This window comes from Sus scrofa, chromosome 5 (genome assembly GCF_000003025.6).
Source record: "Sus scrofa isolate TJ Tabasco breed Duroc chromosome 5, Sscrofa11.1, whole genome shotgun sequence".
Lineage (NCBI taxonomy): Eukaryota > Metazoa > Chordata > Mammalia > Artiodactyla > Suidae > Sus > Sus scrofa.
The window spans coordinates 96,702,846-96,718,272 of NC_010447.5; the positions used below are offsets into that span (position 1 = coordinate 96,702,846).

The window sequence follows — 15,427 nt, forward strand, 5'->3', positions numbered from 1 at the left end:
CAAAAGGCATCCTACTTCTGATACGGGGTAAACACGAAGGAGGGGTCAGAGGAGGAAAGCCATCTGTATTCGTGGTTTGTTTTCAAACTGGCTTTCTCTCCTTGAGCGAACAAACTCATATACAATCAGAATGAACGCTGTCCAAAGAAGGGAGTGAAATGTAAGATCTCACGCAGTGCAGCAAACTCAAAAATGTAACATTCGCAAACCGCTTTTAAAGCCTATAATTTGTGCTGGAATGATTCAGAGTGACGGGCCCTTCAAAGGGCTGAGCCTGAATGTTGTATCAAGCCTGATTCAGGCTTTCCTTTCCGCTTCTCTAGGCCTCCGAAGGCCAGTTGGCTGCACTGGGGCTCAATGTACTGGTCATTGATGCCTTGTTACAGTTCTTAAGATTCAGGAGCCTATCAGAGCCAGGTGTTGTGCTAGACTCTGGGGATGCTGGGGGCAGGGGGGGTGAATAAAGCATGGCTCCTGACCCCTAGACTGCTTGCATGCAAATCTGGGTACAAACACTTGCTAATGATTTGACCTTGTGCAAGTTATTCAATCACTTGAAGACTCAGTTTCCAGATCTTTTTTAAAACAGAGGAAAAAGAATACCTACTTTTTAGGAGCAGTTGCCTGACGGAATGAGAGATCCATACCAAGCGTTTGGCACAGCACCTGTACCGTAATGAGTCCACAGTGTATGTCCTACATGTAGCCTTTTATTCCAGAAAATATTATTACACAAAATGGGCAGCAGTGCAGATTTTAATTCTTATTTTTATTTATGCCCTATGAACATAGAAAACAAAACATATATAAGACTCTCTTGGATGTCTAAAATCAATTTTCTTTTAACAGTCTGTTCTGTTCAAGCTATCCCAATAATCACATTCTCTTCATCACTGAATTGGTTGCACAGTGAATCTAAATCTGTAGGTTATAATTTTGAAAATCACAGCTCAAATAAAATTGCTTTTTATTGATTTGTTAAAAAGAAAAGAGCATCATATAATTTTAATTTTCTGCAATAGCCTTTGTACCTAGAGTTTCACAATGGCCCATGGCATCTTTTTAAAGATCTATTGATTTGTTGACATGCTCTTTTACTATAAGAAAACAAAGGAAACAAAGATTCTAACTGCAAATATATTTTATCTGAAGACTCTGAAAATAAGACTTGGGCTAAAACATTCAGATGTTATCAATTCTTTCTGTCTTTTCTAAATATGTGATGCTGATTAAGTTGTCATAACCTTCATCATTCGGCCATATTTAAAAAACTTATCTTTATTACAAACATTAAAGATTTTTTCAGATGGATAAAACCTAGAGTTATAAGTGCTAAGGGAAATTTGAAAAAGTTATCGAGTGATTTGGAATCTTGGTATCTAAGTGGAATAGTAGCGTCTTTGATTCTATCTTTACCTCATGGCACCCAACCACATTCATCTTTTTTTTTTTTTTTATACTCCTGCAAGAAAGCAACAACTGTAGCTCAGCATGAGAGTATAAACATAGCTTGGTTTAGAAATCTTTGTTTGCTCCCTTTGGCTGAATAACATCACAATGAATCCAAACAGATTTTAAACGAAAATGACCTGTTTTAACACGCTAATCAATCATTTTAGCATCCAGTCCAATTCATTCTTGGTATACCAAGAATACACAGCATTTGTGACGATACAGATTTTTTTTCTTAAGTGTTTTACTCAACTTTTTATTTAACAATATTTATAAAAGACTTCATTGAATTGTGTTTAATTTTTATTAAATGTTATTCACTTTCAAACATAAATGACCAAAATGATTAAAGCATTGAATAAGATTTCTAGGTAGACGTATAATTCTTAATCTAAAATCATTCAATTTACAATAATATCTAAAATAGAATATTAAAAGTATGCATAAGCCATGTATACAAAGCACATAAATTATATGATACAAAATCAAAGAGCATAGTAATCACGCAACACTGAACACAGCATCAGATAACACTGTTTATAAATCTATAGCACTCAAAGCCTGCATATAGTTAGAGATTTGAGGAATTCTATAATTTGGGGAAGGGTGAGTTGGGATTGATTCTGTAGGACCAGAGAAACAAAAATCTGCCGTTAATAATGATTTGCCTAAAATATTAGGGCCTAGACAACCATCCCATCTCCTTATCTCTTTTAGACAAGATCATGGGTTTTGTAGAAATAGATCTGCTTAAGCGTCTAGAAAATTCTTGAAACTTTAAAAAACTTTCTTTTACAATTTCATCAGAGAACAAACTCTGAAGAAGGAGATTTGCAGATTTCGTTTTAAGCATCCTGCTAGCAGAAAGAAAAACTAAAGTCAGCTCCACCCTGAATATTTGGACTAACATTCTTTAGGGACTGGCCAAAATCAACATCGTGTTCCTGGATTGCTGGACTTTTTTTGTGACCCATCAACTGGCCTTGCATCTGAGTTGGCTGCTAATCTAGCTAGTTACTCATTCTCAGAAAAGAATGAACTTTTGATTTTTGACATAACCTTTCTTTTGATTTGGAAAGTATGAAAAAAAAAAGTGTGATGAAATTACATTTCCTTGCAAAAGTTACTTTCACTATGCAAAACGTATTTTAAGCACATTAGATAAATGTTATTGGGCCAACAGCAATAATCACAACATATATAAAGAATATCCATTTCCTGTTAGGTAACAAGGAATCATCAGAAGAAGCCATGTCGTATTTACTATGAGACTCAGTTTTCATCTTTGAGGCATCATTTATATTTTCCTATGTTAATTTTGTACTGATGCAATTTTGTTCATTGTTTATGCTCATTTCACAAATGTATCTTTGTCACGTTTGCATTGTTCCAGACAGGAAATGCCTGTAACATATCTAAATGAAAGACCTAAATCAGAAAACTGGAATTTGGAGTTCCTGTAGTAGCTCAGCGGTTAATGAACCTGACTGGTATCCATGAGGACATGGGTTCAATCCCTGGCCCGGCTCAGTGGGTTAAGGATCTGGCGTTGTCCTGAGCTGTGGTGTAGATGAGGCTCAGATCCAGCCTTGCTGTGGCTATAGTGTAGACCGGCAGCTGTAGCTCTGATTCAACCCCTAGCCTGGGAACTTCAATATGCCGAGGGCATAGCCCTAAAAAGACAAAGAAAACTGAAATTTCTTAGATGAATCTTTAATTTTGCACTATCTCAATGCTTTTGTCTCTGCTCTATTTCAGTCTGTGTTGACTATCTCCAAAACAACTTTTCAAAAAAAAAATTATGTAATTAAAAAAAAAAGGTAGTTTGCATGCCTACCTAAAAGTTTAGATGACCAAGCTTTCTTTTTACCCAATTTAATTTCCAAATAAACATATCTAGTAGTGAATGTCTCTTTGAGAATTCATATGATCTGTTTTCAGCAATCATCATTTTTGAAAAATTATGATGAAAAAAATATTGTCATTATCAAATATAAACACAGTACTAAAGTTTCAACAACACTAAAGTTTCACAATACTGAAATTCAACACAATACTAAGTTCTAAAATAAAGTTTCAATTTTTATGTAACTCATTCTGCCATCAAATAAGATAGCCTCTATGGGTTTGAGTACTTCTTCAGAGAAGCCAGGCTCTTTGTGAAGACAATAACATGATTTTTTTTCTGATTAAAACAACATGAAGTTATACAACATACTTTTGTTAGTAAGACTAATATTTATGCAAACAGAGAAAAGAATCTGAAAAAGGGACGTTCGCATATGATGAAGCGGGTTAAAGATCTGGCATTTCAGCAGCTGTGGCAAAGGCTGCAACTGAGGCACCGGTTAGAATCCTGACCCAGGAATTTCCACATGCCACAGGCATGACCAAAAAAAATAATAATAATAATCTAAGAGAGAATATATGTATGCATACACATATATGTAACTGAATCACTTTGCTGCACACCTAAAACTAACACAATGTTGTAAATAACTGTAGTTCAGTTTAAGAAAAGAATTGGTGAGAAATTACTAAAACCAGAAAAAGAGAAGTTTCCATTGTGGCTCAGCAGGGAAGTGTCCATGAGGATGTGGGTTCAGTCCTTGACCTTGATCAGTGGGTTAATGATCCGGTGTTGCCTCAAGCTGCTGCACAGATCACAGATCAGGCTTGGATCCAGTGTTTTTGTGTCTGTGGCAGAGGCCAGCAGCTGAAGCTACGATTCAGCCCCTAGCCTGGGAACTTCCATATGACGTGGATGCAGCCCTAAAAAGACAAAAATCAATCAATCAATCAATTTTAACAAAGAAGTTATACAACCTGTATATAGTAGTATGACTAATGCAGGTAGAGATAGAAAAAGAGAAATCCACTTCTTGCTTTTTATGCATTTGGTTTGCATGATGGATTGCATTAAGTTTCTTCCAGCTGTAAGTAATGCAAAACTAACAAAGGCCTAAAGCTTTGCTACTAAAAGTGAAACCTTGGACCGGTTACATCAGTGTCACCTGGCAGCATGTAGACTTCCTGAAGTATAATCTTAAATTCAACAAGATTCCCAAGTAATTCACATGCACATTACAATTTGAGAATCACTGGCCTAATCAAGAGAATATTTCATTATTTCACAGAACTGGAAGGTAGATTCCTGCTTCCCCAGGCAGCATCTCTCTAATTTTCTTAGCTTCTCATTTATGTTCTCAAGACAGCTGTCACAGCTCTGGACATCATGCCTTCACAAGATCTTTGAAAGAGACGGGAAGGGCAGTCTCTGTTTGTCTCTTTTTGACAAGGAGAGAAATCTTTCACAAAACTCCCTAAAACAAACCTCTTGGGTGCTCCTGCCTGGTAAGTCCATTAGCAGTGGGATGGAATTGTCAGGATTTTCTAAGACGAATCACCTTTCACTCTGCAGTTTAAGGGCGGTCAATCTTCCTGGGCTCATGATCACCCTGGGGCTCTTCCCCTGAGAAAGGGGTGAGGAAAGTGGGGTGACAGATGGACATCCACAGTGACTACCAAACTTTTTTTTTTTCCTTTTATGGTGGTACCTATAGCATATGGAAGTTCCCAAGCTAGGGGTCAAATCAGAGCTGCAGCTGCAGGCCTACACCACAGCCATAGCAATGCCAGATCCGAGCTACATCTGCAACCTACACCACAGCCTGTGACAATGCCAGATCCCTAACCCTCTGAGAGAGGCCAGGGATCGAACCCACATCCTCATGGATACTATGTCGGGTTCTTAACCTGCTGAGCCACGATGTGAACTTCTGCCAAAACTATTTTACTTCTGATTCTTTATGCAACAAGGACATGGCATGAGACTCACAAATGCTACCACAGGAATCCATTTCTGATAATGACTGTAATTTGAATGTCAAATAAGTCTTTTCCTAAGACTTAAAAGCATTGTTTTTTATGATTTTTTTTTTCTTTTTAGGAGCACACCCACATCAGATGGAAGTTCCCAGGCTAGGGGTCGAATCTGAACTCCCACTGCTGGCCTACACCACAGCCACAGCAACATGGGATCGGAGCCGCATCTGTGACCGTGTGACACCACAGCTCACGGCAACACATGATTCCCCGACCCATTAATTGAGGCCAGGGGTCGAACCCACATCCTCATGGATACAAGTCGGATTCGTTTCCACTGAGCCATGATGGGAAGATGGGAACTCCCTCTTTTTACGATCTTTTGGAAACACAACGTAATACACAATGTGAACAGACTGAAGGATTTTTTGCACTGTTACACCTGTTATGTACTGTTATTTGTAGGTTGAACAATAAGAGTAAATGTTCTCTCAAATTTAATTTGAAAACAGGACACTATGAAAACGATGGCAGGATGTTTATGTGGGGTAAGCTCCGTTCTCCCAGTAGTTTAAAGCTCCTAAACAAACAGTTTGATAGAGCTCATTTTTGAAAGCATTTTGTGTTACAGGGAAATGAGTTTACAGAATTAATTTAGTCAACAAATACTGAGAACTTACCGTGTCCAGAGATTGATGGACTAGTCTAGATAAGGAACTTGTAATTGCGTGAAAAGACAGAATAAACAAACAAACAACATTTAGAAAACAATCACTAAGAGAAAAGAAAAAGTAAATATAAATTCAAATAACAGAATGCTGAGATAAGGAATAGAGTTAATTACATAAAAAGTTTAGGGAAAGTCTTTATAAAATGACATTTCAGCTGAAATTTAGATGACAGGGGCTGCAGGTTATACTGCCTGTTTTAATGTGCCCCGAGTTATTATTATTTTTTACATTTAGGTGATTTTTTTTTAAAAAAGAATTATGTGTAGTTGTACATGAAAAGTATATAAAATTCAAATTTTAATGTCCATAAATAAAGTTTTATTGGAACACAGCAATGCTGCGTTGAATAGTTGCAGCAGAGACCATAGGACCTAAAAGGCTAATTAATTATATGCACGATCTGGCCCTTTATAGAACATTGCCCATCTTTGGTCTAGAGACGGTCAGAAGAGGCAAGAGAAAAGCATTTTAGGCTGAGAAAGGAGCATGCATAGTTCTTAAATAATGCAGACCCAAGTAGCAGCACAACAGTCACCAGTGGGATCACAGAAAGAAACTAAGTAGGAGACGGCCAGGGGCAGTTCCTGCAAGGTCCTCCGGTCAGCCACCTGCGACTACCATTAGGTGTGAAAGGAAAGAAGCCCATGAGGGATTTTAAGCAAGGAATTACTGAGTTGCTTACATTTTAAAAAGATCACCCTGGCTTCTCTAGAAACTTTATTAGAAGAGAGCCGCAGAGCACAGAAACCTCAATGGAAAGTTCCTAACTGGCAAAAGCCAGGCAAGAAATGACTGTGGCTCGGTCAATGAACTGCTTGTTGCAAACACCCTTAAGGAGAGACGTTTCCAAGTGAAGGGTAAGCATTTAGACACTTCCTATAGCGCTTGTTATTCCCACAACACGTAAGCATTTGTTCGAGAGATGGGTCTCCTGGAGTAGGACGTAGACCTACTCAGGTTTTGTAGAACTTACGTGGGGAGTTGACTGTGTTAGGAGTTGCAAACCAGGCGTAGGTGGGGGGATTGTGTTACACAAGGTGTGATATCTTAGGGTGATTAGTCAAGCATAACCGAAAAGTGGATAAAAAAGAGAGAACGTGTAAGCAGTTATTTATTTCTATAATATGCTCTGACCTTTATAAAACTATGACAGTTTACATTTGCAAGTAAGCATTTCTTGCATCATGAAAAAAGAAAGAGACAGAGGAGGAGGGAAGAGGAAGGAAGGGAGGGAGGGAAGGAGGGATTAAAAACTACAAAAATGTTTTCAGAGCTTTAGCAAACGTCTTTGCCATGTGCCTGGCTTTTTCTTCTTCTTTGATTTTAGTTATGCTTCAAACAGCTTTAGATGGCCTCTTTTATTCGGTGGAATAAATTTAATTATTTTTAACCTTAACTCATGGGCGGAAAAAAACTTTGAAGCTTCATAAATCATTTGGAAAGTGCTTTGTAAATTGCATCTTTGGCTCATTTTTCCATTGTGTAGTTGTAAGAATTTCACTCTGAGTATACACTTATTTGGCACATAGAATGCTGAAATTCTTACTACGCCGTATCATTGAAATGAGACTGGTTAAACTATTTGAAATGATCATAGTCATTCTTGCAGTGGAATCACCCAGCATAGCTTCTCTATCAGCAAAACCTTGCCACTATGTAATATATCAGGGCCAATTCCTGAAGGTCCTCTTTAGGGAATGCATTAAAAAAAAATAATTGATAATAATAGCACATTTGGCACATCATATAGATGTTTGTTTCTATTGCTAATACACTGGGCACACAAAGCTTATGGGAAATTCATTTGAAGTTTGGAACGTTCAGCAGAAAGTAAAGGAGGTGAATTGATTTATACTAACACAGATAAAGGGGCTTTTGTGTAGCTGTGAATTGGTTAAAGCAAGTTTGTCTAAGCACACCTCTAACTGGGACAGATATGAAACCCTAAATGTCAGGGTAAGATTCTGAATGTGAATTGAGAAGAATGCTTCACATTTCAACATAATACAGGATGCATAGTCAAAAGAGCACCGGACTAAGAGTCAGGAATCTGGAATTCCACTCTATAATTTCTTAATCATGGGATTTTGAGACCCATCTTTCAATATATTGGACCTCAGTTTTTTTCAACAGGAGGGTGGGGTAATTTTCTTTAATCTGTTGCAATGACAATGATCTAATGTAGCTAAAGGAGATAAAGACTGAAAACATACTTTGGAAAATATTTACACACTCATCAAAAAAAATGAAACATTAAAAAATGAACTCATTAAAACAAGCTCCTAGAGTCGATAGAGTTACTAATCCCCTGCAAGCAAAAACAGAAAAGCGTTTTGGACATAAAGGTCATTGAACTATTTCCACAGTTGTCTGAGGAGGAGTCAAAGGTTTATAAATCATCTCTTACCTACAAGTCACTGTTTCTTCTCATGCTGACTTTGGAATTGGAAAGGTTGCCCCATCTCCAGGTTAAGCTTAGCTCCTAGACATAAGACAGATGAAGCAGGTTATCAGTGTGGGAAGGCCAGCTTATAACTTTTCAGTTAAAAAAAAAATACAATAGGATCTTTCCAGAATTTCACCATAAATCTGGACACATGTATTTCGTATAACTTCTATTTTCAAGCATATGTATGGAGTGAAGAAGTGAGAATTTAAAAAGTACCATTTGGTATCGTATCATGGTTCTCTGTGGCCCACTGGGAGCAAAGGACAAAACAGATGCCAAAACCAAACCTGTATAAACATCAGCACTTTGGACCAGAAGCTGAAACACTCTCTTATAAATAGTAATCACAAATCTTTGTGACCTGGGTTATATAGAAAACTGAGACCTTCTTTAAAAACCATAAGAAATAAAATGCTATCCTTCCAGCCAAGGTTAGAGTTGCTTGTGACCTTAGAGCTGGCAGCAATGGAAAAATCATGTCGGGCTTCAATCTGTTATTCATGTGGTAGTTTTTCCAAAGGAATAAATACACATGTGATTCTGATGACCTCATATGAGATATCAAGGTGCTACATTAGGATGGAAGACCAGCGAGTCTTTACTGGAAAGCTTTCTCATTCAGAGTGTTAAAGATATTGTCCACACTGTATAAATTACACAGGGCTTTCCAAACTTACAGCTGCCTACTTTTAACTAAAACTAAAGCCAGCCTGGCTGTAGAATTTTTGCTGTTTTGACCTCCAAGAGCAACAAAAACAAGGCATGGATATTTACTTTTGGAGGAAGAAAGCAGGAAGTATTTTCCACTGAGATTATGCTCCAGGGATATTAAATAGGAAAGAAGCCACATATATATTTAAGCTGCATCGGCAAATAAAACGTTCCTCTGAGACAAACCAAGGAGATGATTAAATACTTGAAAAACATAACGTAGACACATGTAACAGAATCAGTAAATGCAACGAAAATTAGGCAGGGTGGAATAAAAATGAACTGAAATAGGCTTGTCTAGCCTAGGTACAAACAGTAGCAAAAGTATGGAAGCATCTCTCCTCCCTTTGACTAATTTTTACCTCCCAGTGCATTTTTTAATGATTTAATGCCATTGCTTGAGACAAAAGGTAGAATCCTGACACCTATACTCCAGCCTCAGAAAAAACTGGCTTTCCGCCAAAGCCTAAGCATTTTAAAAAATTAAAAAGAGTTTGAAAAGATCATACAAACATTTGATATAATATATCAAAAGATATATTATGTAGAGAAAAGATACATAAAAAGATATATATCTTTGGATAATACAAATATTTCATACATATTTGATATACACCTTTCCTTTCTATAATACACACACACAAACAGACACATGGACTCTGGCCAAAAACAAATAAAAAAGCTGTCAGCTCATTTCCATGAGCAGTTAATTAATGGACCCAGTTATTCCAATTGACTCAAGTAGCTGTTCATGGACTCAAATGTTAGAATTTTTTCCAACTTGGTCCTTGTGCTGGTAATGCTCAGTACAACAGTCAAGATACAGCTCTTGTGACTCTTCCTGTAATAACATTCAGCCAGACACATATCCTTCCAAAGAATATAGCTCTATTAGTAAAAAATAAATAAGTAAATAATAATAAAAAGTCAGTGGAACTATCTTAATGCCTGTGGAAAATGGCACTAGTATAATTTCAAAAGATATTTTTCAAGGGATAATTCCGACAGAATAGCTTTCAAGTATTTACACTGGGCACATGGACTTAATTTACAATCCCCACCCCCATTAACTGGAGTTAGTACTTGGGAAAAACTATAAATGGATACCCACTCCCTATATCTGAGATATAATTTGTTTTAAATTATGAAAGGTAATGCATTTACCTACACATTGCACTACAACTATTTTTCGTTTGCTTTTTGTCTTGTTTTATTGCAAGTTTTAACCAGTAGAAGGAAATCCTGGGCAGCGTAACTGAAAGACTCTTTCTCTCAGTTCTCGCATTTTAGCCTGGCTATTTCTATTCACTTGACGTCTCTGACCTTCCATTTTCCCCTCTCACCTATGAGCTTGAACTCATATTCTCCTCTCTCTTTGGGGAACTTGTGTGATTAATCATGAAGTTTCTTGCTTTTATCTTCCGAATCTTTCTCTCTACTGGTTTCCTCCCACATGCTCTCATAAATAAGCTTACATGTCTCCTTTGCTAAAAACATACGAACCAACACATACATTCACATCTAAAAACAAATTTCCCTTGATCTCTCCTCATAACCTACCATCTGGTCTCTCTCTGTCAAATTCTTTCAAGTCCTCAAAAACTCTATGGTCCTCAAAAGCATTTGGTGTTACCTGGTAATGCTAAGCATATTCTTACCCAATGACCTAGAATTCTACTCCCAACTTAAATACGCTAGAAGAACGTTCACACTAGGGCAACAGTGACATACAGGAATTTTTAGAGCTATTTTGTTGGTAATGCAAAATTCTGGAAACAAACCAAATGTCTAATAGATGGATAAAGAACTTTTGATATTTTTTACACTGGACAGCATTATAATAATAAAAATTAATTGACCTCAGCGGAAGAATAAGCACGGATGACTCACAAAACATGTTAAATGAAAAAAAGAAAATCATAAAGCAATATATGTAATAAGATTGAATTTATATAAAATTCAGAAACCAACAAAATTTAGCCATACATAAATTAAAGATATACACATGTTAATGATATAAAGCAAGACAAGTAAATAACATCCACAAATTCATAGTAGTAATTATATACATAATATATATTAAATACATTTTATATATTCTATATATATGTATATGTGTATATTGAAGACATGGGGAGTGATACACAAGAAGAGAAACAGACAGTGCTTCAAATTATTGGTAATGTTTTCCTTGCAATAAAGAAGTGAGGTGGTAAGTCCATGAAAGCTATCTAAATTTTTGCCAGTGTGATTTATTTTTTAATTTAAAGACTCTCCTGTTTCTATCCCTTATGTATTTATCAGCCAGTTCTTTCCTTTTTCTTATGCCCCACCAACGTTTGCTGGCTAACTTCAGCTCATATCTGAGTCTCATCTTAGCTGTCTCTTCCCTAGGGAAGTCTTCCTTGAGCTAAAGTCAGCTCTTTTATATATTAGCCCATATCATCTTGTTCTCAGCCTTTCTCAACACTTGGCTTACTTGTTAAAGTTTGTTTACTCCACCAGGCTCTAAACGCCATGAGGGAACAGTCTTTAGCACGAAACCTGACACAAAATGGATGATCATAAATATCTCTTGAGTTGAATTATTTTCTTTGGGGGTAAACTCCTTAATAAGAGCAGTTTATAAACATCATGAAAGGTTTCAGGTCAAATGTATTCGTCATTACTCTCCAATATAACTTCCGTCTTCCCAAACCTGTTGTATTTGCTTTCAGAAAGGTCACCAGTGACCTCATAAGAGACTTTAGCTAGTGTAAGTCCTTAATCGATTTGACCTCTCTGGGATATGTGATACTCCTACAGAGAGCGTTCTGTAATTTAACATTTACTGAAAGTTTTGCATGTGTGAGCAAACGTGAAAATGTTTCCCTTAGATTCTAGGACACTGCTTTCACCTGGTTCTTCTGCTTCTCCAGCTTTCTTCCCTTCTTCCTTGAGCTCTGCTTGCTCTTTCGTTTTTAAAAATTGTTTCCAGCCCTTGACTCTTCCATGCTCTACGCTCTTCTCACTTGGTGATTCTCTCTTAGTTCAGCATATCATCATCCCTTAAACTACTACCAAATTCTTCTTACTGCCTCGAGTCACTCCCACGCCAAGGCACCTTTCACACTTACCTGTTTTAAAATCCACGGTTTCTTCCGATTTAAATTTTGTGATTTCCTTGTATTGGTAATAGGATACAGCTTCAATTCACCTGCCTGAACCAGAAGGCCTTTCACAATATCTGACAGACTTCTTCTGCAGCCCCCTCTTCAGGCGTTCCCCACAGTCCCAGTGCTCCAGCCACCCCAAAGCATGTGAATAATTTTTTAACACATCCTATACTTATTTACATGGTGTGGGGGTAGGGGGACTTCTCCTGATCTTACACCTGATGCTAAAGTCCTTTTACTCTGCTTCTTTAGAAAATTCCAACATCAATGATCCTAAGTTGGAGAAGAGGCTGTCAGATCACAATTTGAAAATCTAATAAAATAAAAAAAGGTTTTTCACCCCTTGTCAGATAAATTCACACCTGCATACACACTTTTACATAGAATTTCATGGAATTTGCTCCGCTTTATCCATTTTTCAAATGAGTTGAATGTGAAAGTGCTATGCAAGCGAGGGACTCTTCGTCTTTCCACAAGAGACGGAAAAATCTTGCCACGCACTTAATTACCTATATCAGAACCTGAGTTAAGTGGTTCCCAAGGAATTTTGTCTACACTGGCAATGTTATCACGTTGGTCATGTTTTAAAAACAGATGACATAGTCCCTGCAGTTCTGCAGCATATTAACCAGTTAGCCATTTCATGAAATGGTACAAACATTCCCTAAAGTCAATGAGGAGATACTAGAGCGTGCTAGGAATAGTGAGGGTCAGAAGCTAATGCCTGGGAAAAACACTAACCTAGGGGTTATGGAAAGCTAGCGGCTCAGGACCACACATCGACAAACCATCATCTCTCAACAACTCTCACCTGATATTCAACGATTAACCATTCCGCAGACATGCATAATGCTTTACCCTGTGTTAGGCGCTGTTCCGGACCCCAGGATACACAGAATAACAAAAACAGTCTTGAATCTTGAGGTTTCATTATGTGCCAGATTGCAGCACTCTTTATTTCTAGTTTTCCATGAGAAAATCCTTTATTTCTCACATGTAATATGAGTTTAAAGGAGACAAGCTGGCACTTCATACAGTCTGAGTTGTTACATCAGTATCATCAAGTCTGATTTCTTTGATGCGTCTGAAATAGCAAAAAGGATAAAATGGATAACCAACAAGAACCTACTCAATAAAGCACAGGGAACTATACTCAATATTTTGTAATAACCTGTAAGAGAAAAGAATCTAAAAAAAAAATCCCAGAAATATGTAAATATAACTGAATCACTTGGCAGTTCTCCTGAAACACATTGTAAATGAACTATATGTCAATAATAATTAAAAAAAAAAGGATGCCACAGAATGCTAGCATAGACCTAATAAAACCTGATAGGAAACAACAAATACATTTTTCAACAAAAGTGTGGCATGAAATAATCATGGTATATACAAGGGACTGATTTTATTTTGTTGCATTCAATATCTTGAGGTCTCTAAATGGTGATTCATTGGGCACAAGGAAGCACTGGCTGGTTTCAGGTGAAGGTAACTAAGTCTGAGCTGCACAAACATACCCTATTTTCTGGTTTCTTCAACAGCAGCAGCTTTTCGAACATATCCTCACCCTAAGATGCTGAGCACATTTTGGAAGAAATGTCCTCACCGCTTAGCATTAAACCACAGAACTTTTGACTTCATCTAAGAGGAAAAATGTGTTCACTGAAACTGGTATTTAAATGTATAATTTTTAAGCTCGATTTCACATTTTTGATACTTTGCATAACAAAACAAAGCAGTCACGTGCATAAACACTTTAAAATCGAGGTTAAAAAAAATAAAAGCTCTACAAAACAGTAGCTAAAAATCAGACTTGGCCTTCTTGTTAAATGGTTTTGAGATGTCCACTTGCTTTGAGGCAACTCTAAATTTCTGAAAATCTTTTGGTATTTTATTATTTCCTTAAAGTTAAAGTAGCCACTAGCTTTACACAAAACTTCTCTAACCCTTTGAATATTCTCAGAACAGAAAAAATATATATGTGTGGTTTCTCATCATTATTTTCAGCCATACCTACCCCACAAAAGAAATATTGTGAGTGGGTATGAGAGCCTGTGCAGCCCTAAAATCCAAAACCTAACCTCTCAGGGTGATTTTGATTTTGATTTTTTCAAAAATCATAGAAAATGTCCTTTAGATAGTATTATACCTAAGCTTTTCTGAAAGAAAGCTTAAATATAATCCAGTTTCAGTTTTGTTACATCTATCAGCATTAAAAAAGCAAGTGAAAGGAAGAAACAAGTGAAAGAGTTTAATATTTTAAATGACCATGAAGCTTTTGATTTTCCAAAATACACGCAGTTATATTCACTCCTTTTAACATTTACAATCTTAAGAATTGTGGGATTTTAATCTAAATTTTACCAATGAGGAGGGAAGGCAAGCCTTGAAGGAGCTGAACAAGTAGCTTAAGGTCAAATACTTTACAAGGGTCAGAGTCAGGGTTTTACTACGTAAAGTCCAAGGCTCTTAACCCATTTAACACGGTGCCTGAGAATCTCATCAAGAATGGGAAAAATATCAATCCTTAGGAAAAAAAAAAAAAAAGTCAAAATGAACAATCCATGAGGACAAATCACCGAAAGTAATTTTCAAGAACTGGAAAGAGCAGGATACCCCGTGTTACCCTCTGAGTCCCCTGTAGCATGATGTTGTTCCAACAGGTCCCAGTAAATAGAAATCCATCAATAAAGAACAGGTCTTCCTAACATTTTCCAATACAATGTAAATGGAGTGGGGAAGTGAAAAACTAAACTCAGCAAGATTTTGTCATTCCCCTGAGTAACATTCAACTAAGATAACGACTCTGAACTTGATCATCTAGCAAGTCGTTCTCTTATTGAAGAGACACATGGACTAAATCAGTAACTCTTAATACATATGGCAGAGGAGACCCAGGAGACCCTTCCACCCACGTCATCCCACAGCTGCTGCACAGCCATTCCCACCTAGTCTTTTGCTGCCAGGACCTCATTCTCCCTACACGCAGGCAGTGAGCACACCCCAAAGTCTAGTTCTGAAAAAGGAGTCGGGACGTCACCCATCAGTGAGGCTTGAGCACACATTCTGTCTCCTTCCTTCCCTTTAGCCGTCTTCAGGTCATC

At 37.2% G+C, this 15,427-nt stretch overlaps 1 long non-coding RNA gene across 1 annotated transcript in view; it reads right to left on the bottom strand.

Moving 5' to 3' along the window:
* The window catches only part of LOC110260863, a 34,056-nt gene continuing 27,044 nt past the window's right edge, over positions 8,416–15,427 (bottom strand). Inside the window, exons 2-4 of the long non-coding RNA XR_002344384.1 lie at positions 13,135–13,407; positions 12,504–12,596; positions 8,416–8,490 (exon numbers count right to left, since the gene is read on the bottom strand). This is a non-coding gene — a long non-coding RNA (uncharacterized LOC110260863). The remainder of the gene's footprint in view (positions 8,491–12,503; positions 12,597–13,134; positions 13,408–15,427) is intronic.